The following is a 5,983-nucleotide window of genomic DNA, read 5'->3' on the forward strand; positions in this document are numbered from 1 at the left end:
CCTGTTTCTTCCACCATTATTATTGTTGAAACCTTGTTGGGGTCTCTGTTGATCCTTCCATGAAAAATTTGGATGATTTCTCCATGAAGGATTATAGGTGTTTCCATAGGGTTCTCCCATGTAATTCACCTCTTCCATTGAAGGGTTCTCAGGATCATAAGCTTCTTCCTCAGATGAAGCCTCCTTAGTACTGCTTGGTGCATTTTGCATTCCAAACAGACTTTGAGAAATCATATTGACTTGTTGAGTCAATATTTTATTCTGAGCCAATATGGCATTCAGAGTGTCAATCTCAAGAATTCCTTTCTTCTAACTAGTCCCATTGTTCACAGGATTTCTTTCAGAAGTGTACATGAATTGGTTATTTGCAACCATTTCAATCAGTTCTTGAGCTTCAGTAGTCGTCTTCTTCAGATGAAGAGATCCTCCTGCAGAGCTATCCAAAGACATCTTGGATAGTTCAGAGAGACCATCATAGAAAATACCTATGATGCTCCATTCAGAAAGCATATCAGAAGGACACTTTCTGATTAATTGTTTGTATCTTTCCCAAGCTTCATAGAGGGATTCTCCTTCCTTCTGTCTGAAGGTTTGGACTTCCACTCTAAGCTTACTCAATGTTTGAGGTGGAAAGAACTTTGCCAAGAAGGCATTGACTAGCTTTTCCCAAGAGTCCAGGTTTTCTTTAGGTTGAGAGTCCAACCATGTTCTAGCTCTGTCTCTTACAGCAAAAGGGAATAGCATAAGTCTGTAGACCTCAGGGTCAACCCCATTAGTCTTGACAGTGTCACAGATTTGCAAGAACTCAGCTAAGAACTGATGAAGATCTTCCAATGGAAGTCCATGGAACTTGCAATTCTGTTGCATTAGAGAAACTAATTGAGGCTTAAGCTCAAAGTTGTTTGCTCCAATGGCAGGGATAGAGATGCTTCTCCCATAGAAATCGGGAGTAGGTGCAGTAAAGTCACCCAGCACCTTCCTTGCATTGTTGGCATTGTTGTTTTCGGCTGCCATGTGTTCTTCTTCTTTGAAGAATTCGGTCAGGTCCTCTAAAGAGAGTTGTGCTTTGGCTTCTCTTAGCTTTCTCTTCAAGGTCCTTTCAGGTTCAGGATCAGCCTCAACAAGAATGCCTTTGTCTTTGCTCCTGCTCATAAGAAAGAGAAGAGAACAAGAAAATGTGAAATCCTCTATGTCACAGTATAGAGATTCCTTGAGGTGTCAGAGGAAAAGAGAAATGGAAGGCATAGGTAGAAAATTCGAACTTATCAAAGAAGATGAAGTTCGAATTTTGCATTAAGGAATAGTGTTAGTCCATAAATAGAAGGATGTGAGAAGAAAGGAAGCAATTTTCGAAAATTAGGTAAAAGATTTTGAAAACATTTTGAAAAACTTTAATTAATTTTCGAAAACCATGATTGAGAAAGAGGTAAAGTGATTTTTGAAAAAGATTTTGAAATTAGAAATTAAAAAGATTTGATTGAAAACTATTTTGAAAAAGATGTGGTTAAGAAGATATGATTGATTTTAAAAAGATGTGATTGAGAAGACATGATTTGAAAAACATTTTAAAAAAAAATTTGATTCTGAAAATGAATGACTTGGCTATCAAGAAAAGATATGATTCAAACATTAAACCTTTCTCAACAGAAAAGGTAACATACTTGAAATGTTGAATCAAATCATTAATTGATAGCAAGTATCTTTGAAAATAGAAAGAAATTGATTTTGAAAAAGATTTGATTGAAAAGATATGATTTGAAAAAGATTTGATTTTGAAAAACTTTGAAAACCTGAAAAAAAATTGCATTGAAAAACAGAATCTTCCCTCTTGTGCCATCCTGGCGTTAAACGCCCAGAATGGTGCACATTCTGGCGTTTAACGCCCAAAACACTACCTTTTTGGGCGTTAAACGCCCAACCAGGTACCCTGGCTGGCGTTTAAATGCCAGTCTGTCCTTCTTCACTGGGCGTTTTGAACGCCCAGCTTTTTCTGTATAATTCCTCTGCAGTATGTTCTGAATCTTCAATTCTCTATATTATTGACTTGAAAAGACACAAATTAAAAATATTTTTGGATTTTTAATAATAAGGAAAAATCAAAATGCAACAAGAATCAAATAACAATGCATGCAAGACACCAAACTTAGCAGTTTGTATACTACTGACACTAATGAGAATGCATATGAGACACACAAAACACTCAAGTCAAGAGAATTTAAAGATTAGAGTAAGAAATCATCAAGAATTATTTGAAGATCCTTAAGAACACATGAATGGTTGCATGCAATTGACACCAAACTTAAGATGAGACACTAGACTCAAACAAGAAATTTTTGGATTTTATGATTTTTTTGATTTTTTTGTGTTTTTCGAAAATTAAGTGGAAAAAGGTATCAAAATTCTTAATGAGAATTCCAGGAATCATGCAATGTTAGTCTAAAGCTTCAGTCTAAAGGAATTAGACATGGTCAGCCAAGCTTCAGCAGAACATTGCATTCAAGAGCTAAATTGATGAAGATCAATCAGCTTTGGTGATGATAAGAACATCACCTTGAAACACTAGAATTCATTCCTAAGAACTCTGAAGAAAAAATACCTAATCTAAGCAACAAGATGAACCGTCAGTTGTCCAAACTCAACAATCCCCGGCAACGGCGCCAAAAACTTGGTGCGCGAAATTGTGAACAATACTTTTCACAACTCTCATAATCCCCGGTCATGAACCCCAAAAACTTGGTGTTCAATACCATGGCATTAACACAACTTCGCACAACTAACCAGCAAGTGCACTGGGTCGTCCAAGTAATAAACCTTACGCGAGTAAGGGTCGATCCCACGGAGATTGTTAGTATGAAGCAAGCTATGGTCATCTTGTAAATCTTAGTCAGGCAAACTCAAATGGATATGGTGATGAATGCATAAAAACATAAAGATAAAGATAGAGGTACTTATGTAATTCATTGGTAGGAACTTCAGATAAGCGCATGAAGATGCCTTCCCTTCCGTCTCTCTGCTTTCCTACTGTCTTCATCCAATCCTTCTTACTCCTTTCCATGGCAAGCTTATGCAAGGGTTTCACCGTTGTCAGTGGCTACCTCCCATCCTCTCAGTGAAACTGTTCCTATGCTCTGTCACAGCATGGCTAATCATCTGTCGGTTCTCGGTCAGGCCGGAATAGAATCCAGTGATTCTTTTGCGTCTGTCACTAACGCCCCGCCTGCTAGGAGTTTGAAGCACGTCACAGTCATTCAATCATTGAATCCTACTCAGAATACCACAGACAAGGTTAGACCTTCCGGATTCTCTTGAATGCCGCCATCAGTTCTAGCCTATACCACGAAGACTCTGATCTCACGGAATGGTTGGCTCGGTTGTCAGGCGAGCACTCGGTTGTCAGGCGATCAACCATGCATCGTGCAATCAGGAATCCAAGAGATATTCACCCAATCGAAGGTAGAACGGAGGTGGTTGTCAGTCACACGTTCATAGGTGAGAATGATGATGAGTGTCACGGATCATCACATTCATCTAGTTGAAGAACAAGTGATATCTTAGAACAAGAACAAGCGGAATTGAATGGAAGAACAATAGTAATTGCATTAATACTCGAGGTACAGCAGAGCTCCACACCTTAATCTATGGTGTGTAGAAACTCCACCGTTGAAAATACATAAGAACAAGGTCTAGGCATGGCCATGAGGCCAGCCTCCCAATGATCTAAGATAGCATAACAATGAAGATAGCTACCCCTCGATGTCTCAATACAATAGTAAAAGGTCCTACTTATAGAAAACTAGTAGCCTAAGGTTTACAGAAATGAGTAAATGACATAAAAATCCACTTCCGGGCCCACTTGGTGTGTGCTTGGGCTGAGCAATGAAGCATTTTCGTGCAGAGACTTCTCTTGGAGTTAAACGCCAGCTTTTATGCCAGTTTGGGCGTTTAACTCCCATTTTGGTGCCAGTTCCAGCGTTTAACGCTGGGATTTCTGAGGGTGACTTTGAACGCCGGTTTGGGCCATCAAATCCTGGGCAAAGTATGGACTATCATATATTGCTGGAAAGCCCAGGATGTCTACTTTCCAACGCCGTTGAGAGCGCGCCAATTGGGCTTCTGTAGCTCCAGAAAATCCGCTTCGAGTGCAGGGAGGTCAGAATCCAACAGCATCTGCAGTCCTTTTCAGTCTCTGAATCAGATTTTTGCTCAGGTCCCTCAATTTCAGCCAGAAAATACTTGAAATCACAGAAAAACACACAAACTCGTAGTAAAGTCCAGAAAAGTGAATTTTAACTAAAAACTAATAAAAATATACTAAAAACTAACTAGATCATACTAAAAACATACTAAAAACAATGCCAAAAAGCGTACAAATTATCCGCTCATCAGTGGTCTTTAGTGAATTCCTCCACTTCCTTGCAAACCTTTTCCATTCCAGTCGTGTCCTGGTCAAAGTCTTCTGTATATTCCTCATCACTTGAGTCATAAACAGGAGGTTGAGAAAAGTCGACCTCTGCATCATCTTCGTATTCACTCGGGGAAGATTCTTCTGTCTCAAGGGATTCACTTGCGGGTGCAAGTTCATCACGAGGAGGACTTGACTGGTGACTAACATCATCAAAGAAACATGCGTCTTGAGTTACTCTGTCCAGTTTTCCATAAGATATCTGCATTGGAGGCTGTGCAACATCCTCTTTAGCCTCAATTGTAACATCCTTGACGGGGTCCTCAGGTGGCAGTTTGGCATCTCCTAAATCTTCAACCAACTCTTCTTCTGCTATAATGACAGCTTCCTCTAATTGTTCCAGTACGAAGTTATGCTCTATGCTATCCACTGGAGTTTCTTGTGGCTTCTTCACAATAGATTCTTCATCAGGTTCCTCACATGAAGCCATGGGGGTCTGTTGAGTGGCTGAACGTCTGGAAGATAATTGATTTATTGCTTGCTCCAGTTGATGAAGAGTTGCATTGAATCGGTTTACTGATTCATCGAAGCGAACCTGTGATTCTTGGCTTGATGGATGTGAACATGATTTGTAAGAGAGTGGTGGTTCTTGAGAGTAATTGGGTTGACGTTGGGGTGGATAAGGATCATATGGTGGCGAATGGTGAAAAGAAGCTTGTGAGTATGGTGGATTGGGTCTGTGTTGGAAGGATGGTCTCTGAGCACAGGGTAAGGCTTGTTGATAGCTACAAGGCGGTTCACCAAATCTATTAGTTGGGTATGCATTGTAGAATGGTCTCTGTCTATGGTATCTAAGAGGGTGTTGTTGCCTAAAGGAGTGATCAGATCCTCTTGGCTCCATCCATCTTTGATTGCTTAGACCTTGATGCACAGTCCTGTTATAGCTTCCATTCCTTGCAACAAAATTAAAACCAAACTCAAAGCGAGAGGGGTGAGAATTCATAATAGCTATCAGAAATAAGAGGAAAGAGAGAAAGAACAAATAAACAAGAAAAAGAAAATATTTACAATAACCAATAATAAGGCACACGTTTGCAATTCCCCGACAACGACGCCATTTTGACGTCGGGATTTTTGCTAGTAAAGAATTTTATAAAAATAGTGGCATTGTAGATATAGATTCTAAACCAACAAAAATCCCTTCGTGCAAATGTTTTGGTTGTCACAAGTAACAAACCCCTAAATAAATTGATAACCGAAGTATTTAAACCTCGAGTCGTCTTCTCAAGGAATTGCAGGGAGGTATGTTCTTATTATTGGTTATGGAGATTGTAAAATTGGGGTTTTAATAATGAGGAGTGAATATGGTAATTAATTTAAATAGCAATTAAAATAAATAAGTACTGTAAAGCAAACCTTTGGTAAGGTATGAGAAATTAGAAGTCCAGACTTAGTTATTCTTATCAATAATAATGAAAGTTGAATCTTAATTCCACTTAGTTAACCTTTGCTAAAGCAAAGGAAAGTCAAGAGACTAATTAGTTAGATCTTCGAATCCTATTTATTTCCTAAGAAAAGGTT

General features: G+C 39.0%; 1 non-coding gene across 1 annotated transcript; it reads left to right on the forward strand.

Annotated features, from left to right (window-relative positions):
- The first annotated feature begins 504 nt into the window (after window positions 1-504).
- Window positions 505-612, forward strand: LOC112804839 (small nucleolar RNA R71). The gene has a single exon (XR_003203459.1). It is a non-coding gene; the product is annotated as a small nucleolar RNA R71 (small nucleolar RNA).
- The last annotated feature ends 5,371 nt before the right edge of the window (window positions 613-5,983 follow it).

Source organism: Arachis hypogaea, chromosome 5, assembly GCF_003086295.3.
Source record: "Arachis hypogaea cultivar Tifrunner chromosome 5, arahy.Tifrunner.gnm2.J5K5, whole genome shotgun sequence".
In the NCBI taxonomy this organism is placed as follows: Eukaryota; Viridiplantae; Streptophyta; class Magnoliopsida; order Fabales; family Fabaceae; genus Arachis; species Arachis hypogaea.